The sequence below is a fragment of the Capricornis sumatraensis genome, chromosome 13, assembly GCF_032405125.1.
Source record: "Capricornis sumatraensis isolate serow.1 chromosome 13, serow.2, whole genome shotgun sequence".
NCBI classification, from domain to species: Eukaryota; Metazoa; Chordata; class Mammalia; order Artiodactyla; family Bovidae; genus Capricornis; species Capricornis sumatraensis.
Window position 1 is genome coordinate 33,841,313 of NC_091081.1, and position 18,950 is coordinate 33,860,262.

At 36.0% G+C, this 18,950-nt stretch overlaps 1 non-coding gene across 1 annotated transcript; it reads right to left on the reverse strand.

The window, feature by feature from the left end:
• Positions 1-18,291: 18,291 nt before the first annotated feature.
• On the reverse strand, positions 18,292-18,364 carry TRNAM-CAU (transfer RNA methionine (anticodon CAU)). Its single transcript has one exon. It is a non-coding gene; the product is annotated as a tRNA-Met (tRNA).
• Between the last annotated feature and the right edge of the window lie 586 nt (positions 18,365-18,950).

Genomic DNA, 18,950 nt, shown 5'->3' on the forward strand with positions numbered 1-18,950 from the left:
GTGTGTTAGTTTCTGCTCTACAACAAAGTGAGTCAGTTATACATATATCCCCTCTTTTTTAGATTTCCTTCCCATTTAGATTACTACATATCATTGAGTTCCCTGTGCTATACAGTTGGTGCTTAGTCACTAAGTTGTGTCTGATTCTTTAGCGACCCCATGGATTATAGTCCACCAGGCTCCTCTGACGATGGGATTTCCCAGGCAAGAGTACTGGAGTGGATTGAAACATATGCATTACCATATATAAAACTGGATAGCCAGTGGAAATTTGCTTTATGATTCAGGGAACTCAAATCCAGTGCTCTGTGTTAACCTAGATGGGTAGGAAGGGGTGGGAGATGGGAGGGAGGTTTAAAAGAGAGGGGATAGGCATATACCTATGGCTGATTCATGTTGATATATGGCAGAAACCAATACAATACTGTAACAATTATCCTCCAAGTAAATAAATTTAAAAAAAAGTGGGTTTCCATTTTATTCTCCTTGGAGGAGAAGAAGAGAGGATCTTTCCAACCTAGGGATTAAAACCCATGTTTCCTGGGTTGGTGTATTCTTTACCACTGAGCCACCAGGGAAGCCTGTGCTATCCATGTAGGTTCTCATTAGTTATCAATTTGTATATGGTAGTGTATATATGTCAATCCCAACCTCCCTATTTGTTATACCTTCCTCCTTCCCACCTTGGAAACCATGTTTATTCTTTACATCTGTGACTCTATTTCTGCTTTGCTACTAAGTTCACCTGTACCATTTTTCTGGATTCCACATATAAGTCATATTAGATGATATTTGCTTTTGTTTCTCTGACTTAACTCCATTCTTTATGACAACCTGTAGGTTCATTCATGCGTCTGCAAATGGCACATGAAATAGCTGAAGTATCATTCCTTTTTTACGGCTGAGTAACATTCCATTATATATATGTACCACATCATCATTATCCATTCTTCTGTGGATAAACATTTAGGTTGCTTTGTGTCCTGGCTCTTGTAAACAGTGCTGCAGTGAACATCACAGTGCCTAAATAACTAGTGATCTCAAAAAATGAATTTCCAAGGTGAAAAAGAATAATTATATTGCTTTTGAGATGATCAAAATATTTGAATGTACAAGATTATGGCTAACGGCTTGATCTGTAGCTTGATCTGTCATTCAAAGCTGAGTTTAAATCTAAGATCCACCAATTAATGTTGTTATGCCTTTGGGAAAATACCTATTAAATAATCAGTTTCCTCATCTGCAAACTGGGTAAATAGTATCTTGGTTATAGAGATGCCATAAAAGTTAAATGGAAAAATGAATATAAATTACTTAGGAGATTGTTTATCCCATGGTAAGAATGCTGGAAGAAGCACAAGCTGGAATCAAGATTGCCGGGAGAAATATCAATAACCTCAGATATGCAGATGACACCACCCTTATGGCAGAAAGTGAAGAGGAGCTAAAAAGCCTCTTGATGAAAGTGAAAGAGGAGAGCGAAAAAGTTGGCTTAAAGCTCAACATTCAGAAAACGAAGATCATGGCATCTGGTCCCATCACTTCATGGGAGATAGATGGGGAAACAGTGGAAACAGTGTCAGACTTTATTTTTTGGGGGCTCCAAAATCACTGCAGATGGTGACTTCAGCCATGAAATTAAAAGACACTTACTCCTTGGAAGGAAAGTTATGACCAACCTAGATAGCATATTCAAAAGCAGAGACATTACTTTGCCAACTAAGGTCCATCTAGTCAAGGCTATGGTTTTTCCTGTGGTCATGTATAGATGTGAGAGTTGGGCTGTGAAGAAAGCTGAGCACCGAAGAATTGATGCTTTTGAACTGTGGTGTTGGAGAAGACTCCTGAGCATCCCTTGGACTGCAAGGAGATCCAACCAGTCCATCCTAAAGATCAGTCCTGGGTGTTCATTGGAAGGACTGATGCTAAAGCTGAAACTCCAATACTTTGGCCACCTCATGCAAAGAGTTGACTCATTGGAAAAGACTCTGATGCTGGGAGGGATTGGGGGCAGGAGGAGAAGGGGACAACAGAGGATGAGGTGGCTGAATGGCATCACTGACTTGATGGATGTGAGTTTGGGTGGACTCCAGGAGTTGGTGATGGACAGGGAGGCCTGGCGTGCTGCAATTCATGGGGGTCACAAAGAGTCGGACACGACTGAGCGACTGAACTGAACTGAACTGAAGAATGTAGTAACTGTTGATTATTATGGTCTGTTTATATAAGCATCGGTTAGAATTTCTGGGAAACTGGAGCATTGCATTTCTGTCATGGCATGCCTTCTTCAAAGCATCATCATTTTTTATTTGATCTTTTAATTCTATGCTTTGGTACTTTTTAGGTCTGTTACTTTTCAACTTGTCAGTTCCTTTTTTACATTATAACATATTAAGTTGACCTTACTATGCCAAAGAACTAACTGCAAAAACTGAGCATTGCTGGCTTTAAATTCTTAATTTGAGGCAAGCCAAAAACTTTGCTACATCACCCTCTTCCTGTAAGTAGAGAATCAAGAACTTAAGTCCGCCCCCCCCACCCCCCACCCCCGCCCCTTGTACCAGCGTGACTGGTTCAGTAGTAACAGTATTTTCCTTTTATCAACAGTACTATCCTCTTAAATGTCATCGGTCTTGTCCATACCTGCTTTTGAGAAATCAGTGTCCACATTAAAAACAAACTTTTTAATATACAAATTTCAATCCTTGGAAACTTGTTTTGCAGAGATTTAGACTAAACACTGATTTAGCATTTTACAATAGTTAAGGTTTCAGTTTTCCTCATCATACATATTAAATGTTTTCTCAGTTTTCTGTTTGCCTTTTTAAATGTACTTAATTAACATCAACAATTCACTAATTGTGAGCTGAACTAGACATATTAGTCCCTTTTCTTAATATAGATGAACAACCATATCTAAAGTATTGTAAAAATGCAATGTTTTTAGAGTATTTATGTTCACTGGAGGAGGGCATTTTGAAATCAGTGTAAATAAGTGCAATACATTTTATATACTTCCTAATTGAGCTTCCAGTTTTCCGATCTTCTGCTCTTCTGCATCCCATGTTTCATCACGTCTTTGCCACTGAGCTTACTCTTATTCTTAGAGACTAACTCGCACAGAGATGAGAAATGAAACTTGGTTTCTTCCCAGGGAATTTTTGGTGAGAAGTGGGGTAGGTAAGATAGGACTAAACAGGCCTAGAGTCAAACACATCTCAGAGAAGGTGAGGTAGTAGATAATTTAGGAAGTGCACTGAAGCTGAGACTTTAAGCCCATGAATAAAATTGATACTTTGACTCAAAGGCTACTTTCATTCCCTGCTCTCATCTGGTATATGCCCTCTTGAAGTAAACTTGCAGGCTTGGTGCAAATATGCACTGTATTAGCAGTTAGAACTCTTCTTAACACTCTTCAGCTGAGCCCCTCCTCCTTCAGCCAACACTTCCCCTAACCCTTCCAACCAAAGACCAATAGCTCAGGTGTTGGCTGTTTAGTTTTCCTGAAGCTTCTAGAATGTCCTTTGGCGTTGAGATCCTTAGACGTTCTTTCATTCCCACTGAACACCAGTTTGCTCAGGTGTTGGTTGTTTTTAGTTTTTCTGAAGCTGCTAGGACCTCATTTCACATTGAGAGACTTAGAAGTTCTTTCATTCTCTGTAGAAAAGACCGAGGTAATTGAATGCTGAGCGAGTGGGCTTTCCACGTCGGCCATGTCAGCCACCGCAGAGGCTTTGGTGCAAACTCCTTTGTAGTGAGGCACAGACTTGTGAATATCGCTTGAGAGCCAGGGCTGAGATGGGGCCGCCTCAGTTGGGGAGAACCACCGACTGCTCACCAGGCTGGACCCAGCACAAGTCGCACCAGTTTGGTTGCAAAGGCCAGCAGGGCTAGCAGAGCCCAGCACGACAAAAGGTAGTGTGTTGTGGAGGACACCACATGAATAATTACTATGACCTTTATAATATCTTTCACTTTTTTTTTCAAGTGGTCTTATGTATTTTTGTTTGTCTTCTGTGTTAATTGAGTACCACTTGCCAGTTTCCATGTAAAGCTGTGTTGCGAATTTTCTCTTATCAGAGTGACATTGAAAATATGGATAGTTTTGGTGTCTTTGTGATACCAAAGTGTCTTGTCTGTGAGCATAGTTTATGTCTCTGTGTATTGATATACATGTGGATTTCTGATCTGGTTCTGGTCCACAGAATTCCGTCAAGGCCCTTGATATATATTACACATTTATTTGTGTATACATTGTATGCATTATATATTTATATCATCGTGCATGTATTTATTTATATAAAACCACTGTGTTCCAAGTGAAGCAGTGGTAGGGTGTGGTCCTAGAAATTCTGTTTGAATTACCCCGTCTTCTTGCCAGAATCCCAGTGAAATCATTCTTAATTTTAATTTTCTGAGCTGATTCTTTGAAATACTTAATTTTGCAACCAAAATATTGCTTCAGAGTGTTTTGAAAAGTAATTATTTGGATGCATTATGTGAAGCTTAATAATTTTAAGAAATAACATCCAAAGAATAGCATCTTTAGAGACATTGGCTAACAGTAAAATAAGAAAATATTGTTAAATGCATAAAGAGTTTTTTTTTTATAAAGATAAGTAAATATTTAAAGTAGAAGCAGATAATGTGGAATTATAATTTTGATGATGAATATTTCTGAGAGTCATGTGCTATACATATGACATTATTTACGCTTACATCATTAAATGACATTTTGGATTCTGGAATGAGGAAAATTGCTACTTAATCCATCTTTGTTTCAAGTTCCAATTCAAACAATTCATCCTTTGTCATCAAAATAATAATAAACTTATGTATACAACTTGGAGAACTGGTTAAGCCATTTTAATACCATTTCTAGAGATAAAGAAAATTTTTGTTTCTGTAAATGTTTCACTTAACTTTCGATTAAGAACACAGTGAGACTGCTTTCAATAGAATATATACAGCCTCATATATCATGATTTTAAAATCTTATCAACTTCATTGTCAACAAGTAGTCATAATCAATAAAATTTAGTCTCTATTATCTTTTATCCCTTTTACTTCTCCTATTCTTTGGTATTTAATTACACCAGGTTCTTGTTGATTAATTTAATTTGGTAATTTATCCTTCTGAGTTTATCTGGCTGTAAACAAAATGGGTGATTGGAATGTATCTTGTTGGTTCTTCTGACAGCCCATTTTCAGAGACTCTGCCCTCTCTCAGGTGGCTGATTTGGCCGTCACAATCGTATATGCAAAAGAACTCCTGGGATGTATGTTGATCCATTGTTTTATGCTGCTCAGTGATCAGTTGCCTGTCCGACTAGACACTGTGCTTGTTATTTTCATGGAAATTTCTTTCTTGGCTTTTCTTAGGTGTGCTCTGCCTTCCTCCTGTCTCCACCCATCCATACTCTTTATGTTCCTAGGAGTTTAATAAGTTAAACTCCAACATACACATTAGCTGCCGAAAGCATTAGGATACCGAGAGTTACAATCAAAACCATTTCTGTAAACCTGTATTAGGAAATGCAGATTGCAGGGACCTTAATGGAAGCATCCTACTTTCTGGAGTCATTTGTTTTGATGAGAGCCTGAGTGTAAATTCAGTGCAAAACACAGACAGCTATTATGCAGTTAATTATGCACAAAGTAAACATGTACAACTGCAAACAGCAAAACGCCACCTAATAATGGATAACTCCAGATTTATGGTATGCATGCCCAATCTGTAAAGGCTTCTACTCATGAATCTAAAATGAATGGAACATTACCTAAATGATCCAGAATGAGGGATTTAATACATTGCTCTACCCTTATTGCTACTTATTTCTTGTCAGCAGATTTTTCATTTTGCTTTAATTTATTGTACATAAACACTATGCAAATGTTTGGGTCATATTTTAAAACATATGGCTTGTGCTTATGATTACTGGCTAGGCATTTTATTACAAATTACTTGTTAAGCAAATCACTTTCTTAATTATACAGGTTAACATATAATCATTGTGCCCACATGTACTTGTTACATAAAGCTCCACTAAGTAAACATACTGGGCATAATTTAGGTAATATGTTTATGTATCATCCCCCACATGTGTCGCTGTTGCTTCCTAATTATTTTCATCCATGCAAATGAAATGTCTTTTGTAATGAGCATTTCAAATTTTGTATCTCCTGATAGTAGAGAGATTGTTTTGAAATTTAATACAAAATAAATTATATCATTTGATACTTTTTTCTGTCCCTCAAATGAAAATAATTGAAAATAAACTAAATTTAAATATTAATTTTTTATCCCTTGTTCCAAGAGATTAATATGACAAAAATACCAGAATTGCAAGCTTTTAAAGGATATCTAAATGAATATCTCATAGGTAAGAGAAATTAAAGGTGGGGAGTAATAAAATGTAGGAAGATTAAGATTAATTTATAAAAAACATGCTGAGAGACTTTTGAGACTGGACAGATTGACCAGCCAATTTATTAGTTAAAACAGAAACACAAAAACCAATGGTTAATGATACAAAAATGTCAAACTAATCCACTGCTTCGGAGAAGCAAATTTACTGTTTATTCTGAAACTAATGTATCCTGTGCATGCTTTTAGAGAAAACACTCCTTAATAAAGATCCCAGATGTGTCAAAGTGAGTTCATCCATTGTAACAAATGACCACTCTGATGGTAGGTTGATAGTGGGGTTTTATGTGTTGTTGGAGAGAAAGGAAGGATATGGAAACTCAATACCTTGTACTCAGTTTTGCTGTGAACCAAAATCTGCTCTAAAAAGTTTAATTAAATACCCAAACAACATTCTCATAATTAATTCTTGTGGTAGACTATAGGTTGTTTCTCATTCTGACTTGTGATATAAAAGGATAGCATAATTTCAAGCACAGAGTAAAAGCTGCCTCCTGTGGGTCATAAGGAAGGTGATGGGAAGTAGGTCATAGGTAGTTTTGTTATGTGATAATAGAGAATGCCTCATTTAAGGTATTTCTGTAAATTGATATATTTTCCATATCCTAAATTAATCTATATTACAAACTCTTTACATGGGTCCTAACACATTAGGTCTCTCACTTATACTAAATTCTTTTTTCCCTGTTTTATTTTATATAGTTTCTATTGCTATCCACTTTTCTTTTTAATGTCTGAAAGTGATATATTAGTTGCTTAGTAGTATCTGACTCTTTGCAGTCTCATGAACTATAGCCTGCCAGACTCCTCTGTCCATAGGGTTTCCCAGGCAAGAATACTGGAGTGGGCAGCCATTCCCTCCTGCAGGAGATATTCCCAACCCAGGCATTGAACCCAGGTCTCCTACATTGCAGGCATATTCTATACCACTTGAGCCACAAGCCCATATGTTTTATTTTACATAGTTTCTATTGCTATTGCTATCCACTTTTCTTTTTAGTGTCTAATGCACCATTAATCCTTCTAAGTATATTTTCTTCTCAAACAATGTAATTTTTATCTTTAAAAGTTTCATTTAGTCTTTTCTATATTTTCAGTGTCTCTCTCTCTCTCTCTTTTTTTTTTAAACGACACACATTTATTCTCTTCCACTTCTGGAGTTCAGAAATCTACAATCAAAGTGCTGACAGGACTGCATTCCTTTCGAAGGCTTTGGGGAAGAATCGCTTCTTTGCCTTTTTCAGTGTCTAGGGGCTGCCTTTGTTCCTTGGCTTGTGGTCCCTCCACCATCTTCAAAGCAGAGGAGTGTTATTACTCTGCTGTTCCTCTTCTGTAGGTATTACGTATCCTTCTGCTTTCCTTTTTTTTTTTTAATTTTTATTTTTACTTTATTTTGCTTTACAATACTGTATTGGTTTTGCTACAATATATGGACTACAGCTGTGACTGCTTTAGTGTCCTTTTCTGCTAATTCCAACATCTGTATCAGTTCTTGGTCAATTTTGATTGATGTATTTTTCTTATTATGGGTCATATTTTCATGCTTCTTTACATGTCTAATAATTTTTATTGAATGCCAAATGATATGATGTCACCTTGCTGTGTAACTTTGTTTTGGGACACAGTTGTATAACTTAAACATAGCTTTTATTTTTTCCATTTTGCTTTTTATTTTAGAAAAAAGAACTTTTTGACTGTATTGTGCAGTAGGTGGGATCTTAGTCCTCTGTGATGGAACCCACATTCCCTGAATTGGAAGCATGGAGTCTTAACCAGTGGACTGCCAGGCAAGTCCCTCCATTTTGCTTTTTAAAGTTGACTAAGCAAAACTTTTCTGAGTACTGTACCCCATGCTCCATGAATTATGAAATTGTCCAATCTTACTGAATCAAACAGGTACTATTTCATTTCCTATGTAAATTTCAAGTACTGTCCCCTGCAATCCTTTAGGATGATTCTTTTTCTGGTCTTGAGTAGTTTCCTTAATACTTCTGCTGATCAAAACTCTATTGATTTAGTTAAAATATTTGCAGATATCTGGGGTTCTCTGTGTAGCTGCCTTCTGTGCTTTCCCTGGTTTTGTGTAGTTTCCTTAATACTTGTGTGATCAAAAATATACTATTTAGTTAAGATATCTGCGGATATCTGGAATTTTCCGTGTAGCTTCCTTCTGTGCTTTGCCCTTCCTTCGTCTCCATGGGTACTCAGCTCTATCTTTTTCATCAGGGAGTGTGACTGGATTCCAGCTCCTTGCACTGTCTTGGGCATTTTCTCAAGGCAATAAGCTGTGAAAATAATTAATAATTGGTTTATCTTGTTTTCTTTTCTCTCAGGGATCATTGTCCTTTATTGTGTTATATCTGGTGCTTTGAAAAGGTTGTTTGACGTGGGTTATTTTATTTTTTGATAGATTTGTGTGTATGTGTGTATATATATGTGTGTAGTGGTGAAAAAAAAAAGAAATTAAATCCAGTCTCTGTTTCTCTATCATGTCAGAAAAGAAGTCAGTATATATAGTTTTATTTATGTGATAGGTTTTCACAGTGGTTTTACTGGTCTACAGAAATGTATAATTTTTTTTTTCATAGATACTGGCAGATTTTATTTTAAAATGTAACAAATTACAGTTCTGCCAACACTATATAAAAGTACCTTTCCCTATATAAACTCAAAATTCAGTTCTTTTTAAATGTTTCCAATCTAGTTTAAAAGTTATCAATAATTTTTAATTTAATAACTTGTATTTCCTGTTATTGGATTTAAGCATGATTTTAAATGCTTGTTGGTCATTGGAATCTTCTCTGCTGTGAATTGCTGAAGTGTATATTTTGCTCATTGTTTTGCTGTTGTGTGGGTGGCCATTTTCTTATCAATTTGTAAAAAGTACATTCTGTCTTTTAATAATTCTGTGTGTAACTTGTGTTGTAAATATTTCAAATGTATTGTTTGTCTTCTAATATTTCTTTATTGGTTTTGTCTTATATCTAATTTTTAGTTAATTTTTAAGTTTTAATTATTTGATTGAAAATAGCATTATTTTTGTTTGTTCTAATAAGAGCAAGGTGTTATAGTATCTGGTTAAGAAAAAGACAACCTTTTCCCTGCATTGCACAGGTAGCATTCTAGTATTCCTTATGAAGTAGAGGGTTATCTAGGCAGTAAACAAGGAAACTGAAACCAGAGCATCTATGTCCTTTCCATTTTGCTATAGATCTGTTACTTGAATAATCATAAGCTAGTAGGAGACACAAGTGATGCAGGTTTGATCCCTGGGTAGGGAAGATCCCTGGAGTAGGAAAGGAAACCTGCTCCAACATTCTTACCTGGAAAATTCCACGGACAGTGTAGCCTGTTAGGCTACATCCATGGAGAAGCAAAAGTCAGACATGACTGAGCAACTGAATACATGCACTCACACACACACACGTAATTAAAATAGACTATCACTTTCTGAGGGAGGAAGGAATAGAGAGAAGGGAGAGATAAACAGAAAATAGAGACCTTTAAACCATGATTTTTTTGTTCAAAACATAAGTGGTTGTTTTATCTAGATCATTTTGAGAACAAGTGATGCTGTTAACTGTCATCAGCAGACCCATCAAATGAGATTCAACACATTTCATAAAGTTTTATCAATCAAAGTTTCTAAGCCAGCTGGTAATGCTGCTACTTGAGAATGGAATTTGTGTATTTCAGTACATACTGAAATAAAAAATGTAAGCATATATAGTATTAATGCCATGAACTCATTTAATAGCATACTCTTGAACAACTCATTGGAAAATACTCTGCTGGGAGGTATTGGGGGCAGGAGGAGAAGGGGATGACAGAGGATGAGATGGCTGGATGGCATCACTGACTCAATGGACGTGAGTCTGAGTGAACTCCGGGAGTTGGTGATGGACAGGGAGGCCTGGCATGCTGCGATTCATGAGGTCGCAAAGAGTTGGACACGACTGAGCGACAGACCTGAACTGAACATTTCATGGTGATACAAGGTGGTACCAGACTGATGTGAAACAAGTTTTGAGACCATGATGTCTACCTGTAGTTTAGTTCACTTTCATCTGAAGAAGAGTATGCATTTCAGAGATGAATCCTATAATCATAGCTCTCTTGCATCTCTAACTGAATAATCATACATTAGTCCATGATAAGAAGACCTCATCTTTTTCTTTTAGCTTTAATTTCATAGAAGTTTGAAACTTTAAAATTGTTCGTTTTTCTTTATTGTACTTTTGAAGCTGTCCACATTTCACTCAGTGGTATTCTTTCCTTTCCATCATAAAGGATCTGTTGAAGAAAGTGGACATTCAATTAGCCACTCACCTGACACCATAGCTTCCTCTCCAGAATGATATCTTAGCTTTGAGATACACTGAAGCTTAACTCTCATGACATTTCACTATCAAACATTCAGGTAAATTGCTTAAGGACATTAATTTCCCTGCCAGTCTCTCAAAGCAGTGCTTCAGAAATGTCCAGTAATACAGCAAATGTTATAAAATGAACTGAACTCATTGTCATAATATATAAATGTGGTTATTGAGTCTGGTATACTGTCTTAACCTCTTATATAGTAGTGACATTTATATGTGATGTCTTTTTGTAAAGTGTTCACTTTATACCATGTTAAAGAAGAGAAAAAATAGATATAAGGGCAGTTAGAAGCTACAGAAGCAAGTAGATTTTTCAGCTTTCACAATTAAAATATTTTTTCTAGGATATATATTATAATGTTTAGTATTGTGTTTTAAAAAATAGAATTAATTAAAAATAAGTTCAGTTCTGTTCAGTCGCTCAGTCATGTCCAACTCTTTGCGACCCCATGAATCGCAGCACGCCAGGCCTCCCTGTCCATCACCAACTCCTGGAGTTCACTCAGACTCGCGTCCATCAAGTCAGTGATGCCATCCAGCCATCTCATCCTCTGTTGTCCTCTTCTCCTCCTGCCCCCAATCCCTCCCCACATCAGAGTCTTTTCCAATGAGTCAACTCTTCACATAAGGTGGCCAAAGTACTGGAGTTTCAGCTTGAGCATCATTCCTTCCAAAGAAATCCCAGGGCTGATTTCCTTCAGAATGGACTGTTTGGATCTCCCTGCAGTCCAAGGGACTCTCAAGAGTCTTCTCCAACACCACAGTTCAAAAGCATCAATTCTTCAGCACTCAGCCTTCTTCACAGTCCAACTCTCACATCCATACATGACCACTGGGAAAACCATAGCCTTCCCATGAATTGTCTATCCTTATTATTCTAACTTTACTAATAGTCATAACAATTTTGTGTGTTTATTTTTATTTCTTCAAATATACTGTTACTCAAAACTTACCCTGTAATTTTTATGTCTTTGTATCCTCAATGACTTGTGTGCAGCTGAATACGTAGTAGAGAGTCAAAAACACATGGACTTTTTTTTAAAACAATTTGGAAGTATATATTGACTAGCCTACATGTGACATAAATATTAGAAAAATATATTAATACATACCCTCAAAGAACATATATTCAACAAGGAGAAGACAGAAACATACAGCACAACTATATATATACATATTTACACAAAAACAAAGCAGAAATTAGAAGAAACCATCCAGAAAGAGCTAAAAAAAAATTGTTATGAGAATTTAGAAGAGGGTTTGGCAACTAGCAAACTTCATTAAAAAGATATTGCCACAAAGTAGAGACATTATAAAATGAATGTAAAATATTGATGCAATTATTCCTATGAAGTAAGACCGGAAAACACATCTACAAAAATTCTTAAACAATATGGCCAAATTATAAGATGGTAAACAGAAAAAAAAAAAAAAGATCTTCATGACCTAGATAATCACGATGGTATGATCACTCATCTAGAGCCAGACATTCTGGAATGTGCAGTCAAGTGGGCCTTAGAAAGCATCACTATGAACAAAGCCAGTGGAGGTGATGGAATTCCAGTTGAGCTCTTTCAAATCCTGAAAGATGATGCTGTGAAAGTGCTGCATTCAATATGCCAACAAATTTGGAAAACGCAGCAGTGGCCACAGGACTGGAAAAGGTCAGTTTTCATTCCAATCCCAGAAAAGGCAATGCCAAAGAATGATCAAACCACTGCACAACTGCACTCATCTCACATGCTAGTAAAGTAATGCCCAAAATTCTCCAAGCCAGGCTTCAGCAATACATGAACCGTAAACTCCCTGATGTTCAAGCTGGTTTTAGAAAAGGCAGAGGAACCAGAGATCAAATTGCCAACATCCACTGGATCATGGAAAAAGCAAGAGAGTTCCAGAAAAACATCTACTTTTGCTTTATTGACTATGCCAAAGCCTTTGACTGTGTGGATCACAATAAACTATGGAAAACTCTGAAAGAGATGGACATACCAGACCACCTGACCTGCCTCTTGAGAGATCTGTATGCAGGTCAGGAAGCAGCAGTTAGAACTGGACATGGAACAACAGACTGGTTCCAAATAGGAAAAGGAGTACGTCAAGGCTGTATATTGTCACCCTGCTTATTTAACTGATATGCGGAGTACATCATGAGAAACGCTGGACTGGAAGAAACACAAGCTGGAATCAAGATTGCCGGGAGAAATATCAATAACCTCAGATATGCAGATGACACCACCCTTATGGCAGAAAGTGAAGAGGAGCTAAAAAGCCTCTTGATGAACGTGAAAGAGGAGAGTGAAAAAGTTGACTTAAAGCTCAACATTCAGAAAATGAAGATCATGGCATCCGGTCCCATCACTTCATGGGAAATAGATGGGGAAACAGTGGAAACAGTGTCAGACTTTATTTTTTTGGGCTCCAAAATCACTGCAGATGGTGACTGCAGCCATGGTATTAAAAGACACTTACTCCTTGGAAGAAAAGCTATGACCAACCTAGATAGCATATTCAAAAGCAGAGACATTACTTTGCTAACTAAAGTCCATCTAGTCAAGGCTATGGTTTTTCCTGTGGTCATGTATAGATGTGAGAGTTGGACTGTGAAGAAAGCTGAGCACCAAAAAATTGATGCTTTTGAACTGTAGTGTTGGAGAAGACTCTTGAGAATCCCTTGGACTGCAAGGAGATCCAACCAGTCCATTCTGAAGGAGTTCAGCCCTGGGATTTCTTTGGAAGGAATGATGCTAAAGCTGAAACTCCAGTACTTTGGCCACCTCATGTGAAGAGTTGACTTATTGGAAAAGACTTTGATGCTGGGAGGGATTGGGGGCAGGAGGAGAAGGGGATGACAGAGGATGAGATGGCTGCATGGCATCACTAACTCGATGGACGTGAGTCTGAGTGAACTCCAGGGGTTGGTGATGGACAGGGAGGCCTGGCATGCTGCAGTTCATGGGGTTGCAAAGGGCTGGACACGACTGAGCGACTGAACTGAACTGAACTGATACAGAAACATGCAGAGCTCAGGAAATAAATAAAATAAAAAAACAAAATCATTTGAGGAATGAAGACTAAATCCTAAGGGGCACAAAGGAGAATAGATTCCATAAAATCAGTAACAAAAATAAATGATAGAATTGAAAGAAATTAATAAAGGTGTTATCTAAAGGAGATGAGACAAAAAGTAGATATAGCAGACAGTCAAGGGAGATTCAGTGTATGTACAGTTTGATCTTTTGTGCCAAAAATAGAAAAATAATAGATGTAGGAATTCAGGATGTAAATGCTTATATATTTCAGAGGCTTTTCTCCACACTGCCTCTGCATCATTTTTTTTTCCGCTATAAGTTTGATCATAACAGATTTTAATTAAAATTTTGCACTTTCTGTTTTTTTTTTTCATCATTGAATCAGCCAGATCGAATAAAAGTGGATAGATGTTGCAGTTTTTTTATATTAAATAATATGGGCTCATTATTTTCTGACTCCAGACTATCAGGTACAGAATTTATTAATGCCTCTCTGTAACTTAAATTGCTTTGCATGTTATCTATCTAGCAAAGTCTTCCATAACTTCCCAAGTTTAGAGTTAAGTCCTGAATGATACTAGAATATATCTAAAACTCTTTGAATATGCCTTTTTCATTCCCTGTTGCCCATCCCCACAATGTCCTTTCAGGTTGCAATACCTTCTACCATTGCTCACATGCAAAGTTTATGCTGAAGCCAATAGCTATAAATGTTTTTTTCCTTCATAGGAAAGGTATATTGGATGATTCTTCTTTCTGCTCCCCTCTTGCTTTTTGTATTCATCCATCAGAGCAATTGTCATGTTGAGTTATAATTGTTTTCTTATATGCTTCTTTACCACGGGATTTAAAAATCTTCAACAATGTGAATGTTCATGATGTAAATGTCATAATCTTTATAAAGTGTTTATAATATTTATAAACTCATTATTTTAGACAGTGCTTGCAACCTACTGCTCAGTAAATGGTCAGTGATTTTTATTTATTTAACTTGCTTTCAATAAAAATAAACTCTTTTAGCATTTTTTCAACAAGGAAGTCCCAGTAAAGTTGTATGTTCTTAATTTTTTAAAATTTTCAAGTCCTTGGGACCTGTTGCATTCTACTCTATAGTCCTCTGAGAATCTTTATCTCAGTGTCCCTTCTGTTACAATGGGTGTATGAATTAGGTGCTTTATCTTTACTTAAAAAAAAATTCCTCTCTCTTTTTCTGGACAGCCTGAGCAAGCTACCTCATCTCTCTGTGCTTTACTTTTGGCATCTGTAAAACAGGGATAATAATAACGTCTACATGTAGAGTTGTTTTGAAGATTAAGCAAAGTTATATATGTCAAGTATTTAAAACAGTATATAAAATATATATCCTTAAAATGGTTCCTATCCCTATAATTGCTGCTTCCAGCTGTTTCTATTACCTTTACTCATTTGTGACCTGGTACAGTGCATAAGTAGAAAAAAGACTTTGCACTACCTCTTTGGAATACCAACCTATCTTTATGTGCAATTCCTCTAAGTGATGACTTCTTAGGTGCTATGAATTTTTCAGTCTGCCTACAACAGTCATGTGTTGTTTAAAGCCTTACTGCCAATGATTAGGACCATTCTCCAGAAAGAATATTGACTATGATTCTTCCAGAAGTAATGGGGAATGACAGTTTACAACTAATTTTATTCAATAAGAGCTCCATTTTAAAAGGTAAAATAAATCAGGAATTATTAAATTATCATTACTAATACTATTGGTTGGTGATCCACACTTGTGCTATGGGCATGTCTGTGATCTAGGAACCAAAAGCTGTATATTAAATTACTGTTACCATTGTAAATCCTCCTGAGGAAATAAACAGTTCTGATTCTGTTGAGAAGTATGCATTTACAGTCAGATAGTTAAAGTTGAGGTGAAGAGAGGTAATATAGCTCATCTACAAAACGTGGAAGAACATCTCACAATTAAACACAACTTATAAATGCAAACAAATCTTACTGATGACATGACTTCATTATTTCAGCTTCTTTGGCTTTTTATACCAGATCTTTTCCTTAAAACTGTATGGCAGTTTGGGTATACTTGTGACATGTAGAATGAGAAAATTAGGACAATTTTTTTTTCAATTTGGCAGTTTATTGGAAATGCAAAAAGAGTCACATTTAATCAATAATTATTGAATTTTTTTTTTCTCAAACTTTCATTAGGATGAAAAATCTCAGATATTAACATTATATCAGTTGATTCAGTGGAATGCATCTTTTGATATAGAGAATATATCTATACTTACCAATAAGTTGACTAGGCAATTGAATAGTCTACTATGGTAATGAATGGTATCTAAAGAAATTAGGAAAAACTATACTGACACAGTATTTATATGAAGATAAATATTTTGTGAAAAATAATGCACAATGATTTCTTAATTTACGTTATGTATTTCTTGATCATTTCCAATGTAATAGCATTTAAAACACTACAAGTTTTGTCAGTAACACAGATAACAAAATCTTTGAGCTCACAGACCTTACATTCCAGTGCAAACATGAGTGTGTTAGAAATGTATGTTATCACTTAACATTAAAATTATTTATGAAAGACTATTGTCAATTGACTTCCCTGGTGGCTCAGATGGTAAAGCGTCTGCCTACAATGCAGGAGACCTGGGTTCGATCCCTGGATCAGGAAGATCCCCTGGAGAAGGAAATGGCAACCCACTTCAGTACTCTTGCCTGGAAAATCCCATGGATGGAGAATCCTGGTGGGCTACAGTCCATGGGGTCGCAAAGAGTCGGACATGACTGAGCCACTTTACTTACTATTGTCAATTATCTTTTCAGATGAAATATTTTAGCAGGTAAACAAAGTCAGGGTTTGCTTTATATCTACTTCTACAGATATTTAGTTAAACAATTTTCCACCAAACTAAACCATTTTACCAATTAAATTCCTAGAGTGGGAACTTTCAGCATAAAGAGGCTTCACATTATGAGCCTTTGCCTTGGCTTTTTGCCTTTGTCTACATTTTCTCTCTGAATATTTTAATAGACTAATCTCTCATTTCAGTGAAGTTTTTGTTGAAATTCCCTCTGAGGGAATACTGTCACCCTTTCTAATAGAGTATCTCCATACTGTCTCTCTTTACCCACTTTACTTTTTTTGTGTGTGCTTGTTACTAACTGATCTGTTACCTGTGTTTTTTGCTTCTTGTGTCCTTTACCATGCAGAATGAATGCTTCATGATAATGGTGAATTTTTTTCAATCACGGCCATACCCCCGTCTCTGTAATAGTGATAGGAATATGGTAAACTTTCAGTAGATATTTAACAGTGTGTTAAATCATGATGTATATAAATGAAATTTCAAACTAATTCTGTATAAAAGGAATTCATATCAAACAGTTACCTGAAATGAGAAGGAGTTTATTTTGTTTTTTCTGGCATAACAATGATCTTTACTGTAAAAGAAGATTGGGTGGCTTTTTGGCTGTAACTTAAACTATAAATACTAAGTTTCTAATCACTTAGGTTTGGCTTCTTTTTTAACTTTTTAAATGTCACATGCAAGCAACCTCACTTAAACAATCTACTTTTAAGACAGATTAAAAAAAAATACTGGTTTTCTTTCACTATGCAGTTTTACACAGAATTCAATCAGTTTGAGACTCTTATGTGTCTTTTACAAAAGAGTTTTTACTGTATTGTAAAACTGATTATTAGAAAAAATTTAAATGCAATTTTTCTAGAGAGCTGAATAATCTCATTTCTTTAAATTTCAGATTTTCCTTAAGTAATTATTCTAAAAGAAATTTAATTTTACCAGGGGAAATATGTAAGCAATATAGTTTGATCAAAATGCTACCTGAGCAATTAATGTTTTTCATAATGTGGGTCTACTTCAACATGGTCATGCAAATGGAAGCAATAGGAAATATTTGATAGAAACTGAAAGGAAAAGACCGGGAAAGTTTCATGTGGAGTCTGAACTCTGGTCTTTATTGGTATTGTTTTGAGGCCTGTGCATTGCATATAATGGTTACTCAGTGAATTTTTATTTGATGAATAAAACATATTTCCTAAATGGTGCATTATATAAAATCATTTTAGGTTTAGTTAGGCACCAAATCTTAAAATACAAATTTTTAGAAAAAGATTGTTTACTTTCTAGTGTTAATTTTTTAGTGAACTTAAAATCAGAAAACTGAGTCTGTATAAGAGACATTAGGTCATAGGCTAAGACCAAATGAAAAAGTGAGGTCACTCAGTTGTGTCCGACTCTTTGTGACCCAATGGACTGTAGCCTGCCAGAGTCCTCCATCCATGAGATTTTCCAGGTAAGAATACTGGAGTGGGTTGCCATTTCCTTCTCTGTGGATCTTCCTGACCCAGGGATCAAATCCAGTTCTCCCACATTGCAGGCAGACTCTTTACTGTATAAGCCACTAGGGAATCCCAAAAAGATTGATCTGCCCTCTCTGAGGTTCAAACTCAGGACCTTCAGATTATGAGACTGATGTGCTGCCTACTGCACTAAGAGGGCAGACCAAATAGCTGAACCCTATTATTTTGTAGCTGAGAAACCACATTTAGAGGGAAAATAGTTCAACAGAAACAAAACCAAAATACTGCATTTAAGCACTGTTAGGTATTTTACAGCCTTCTTAATCACCAGATATTTCACAAGAAAGTAATGTTATCTGAATACTGAGATAATTTAAGGTGACTCACCAAAAACCTTAAATTTATGTTTCAACATATTTTGAAAAGGTATACATTTAAGCAACAAAAATTAATTACTGTAAAGACAACCATCTGAATCACATTGATTCTACTGATATCTACTCTTGATAGCACTCTTAAAATGTAGTTTGCCAAGATAATTAGCGGTCTCTTTGCTTTTCTTTCCCAACCATCTCTTTCTGTTTTTATTTTTAACTTAGGTTTTTGAATTTCTAAACATAGACCTATAGACAATATAAGATTTTTCATGTTTATTGTCAAATACTATGACACTTTCCTTTATGTCATTTCCAGTAATAGAGAATTTCCCCTCATATTTAATCCTTAAAATTTATCCAACAACTAAGTGAGACACTGATGCAGTGGACATGAGATGTCAGTTCCAT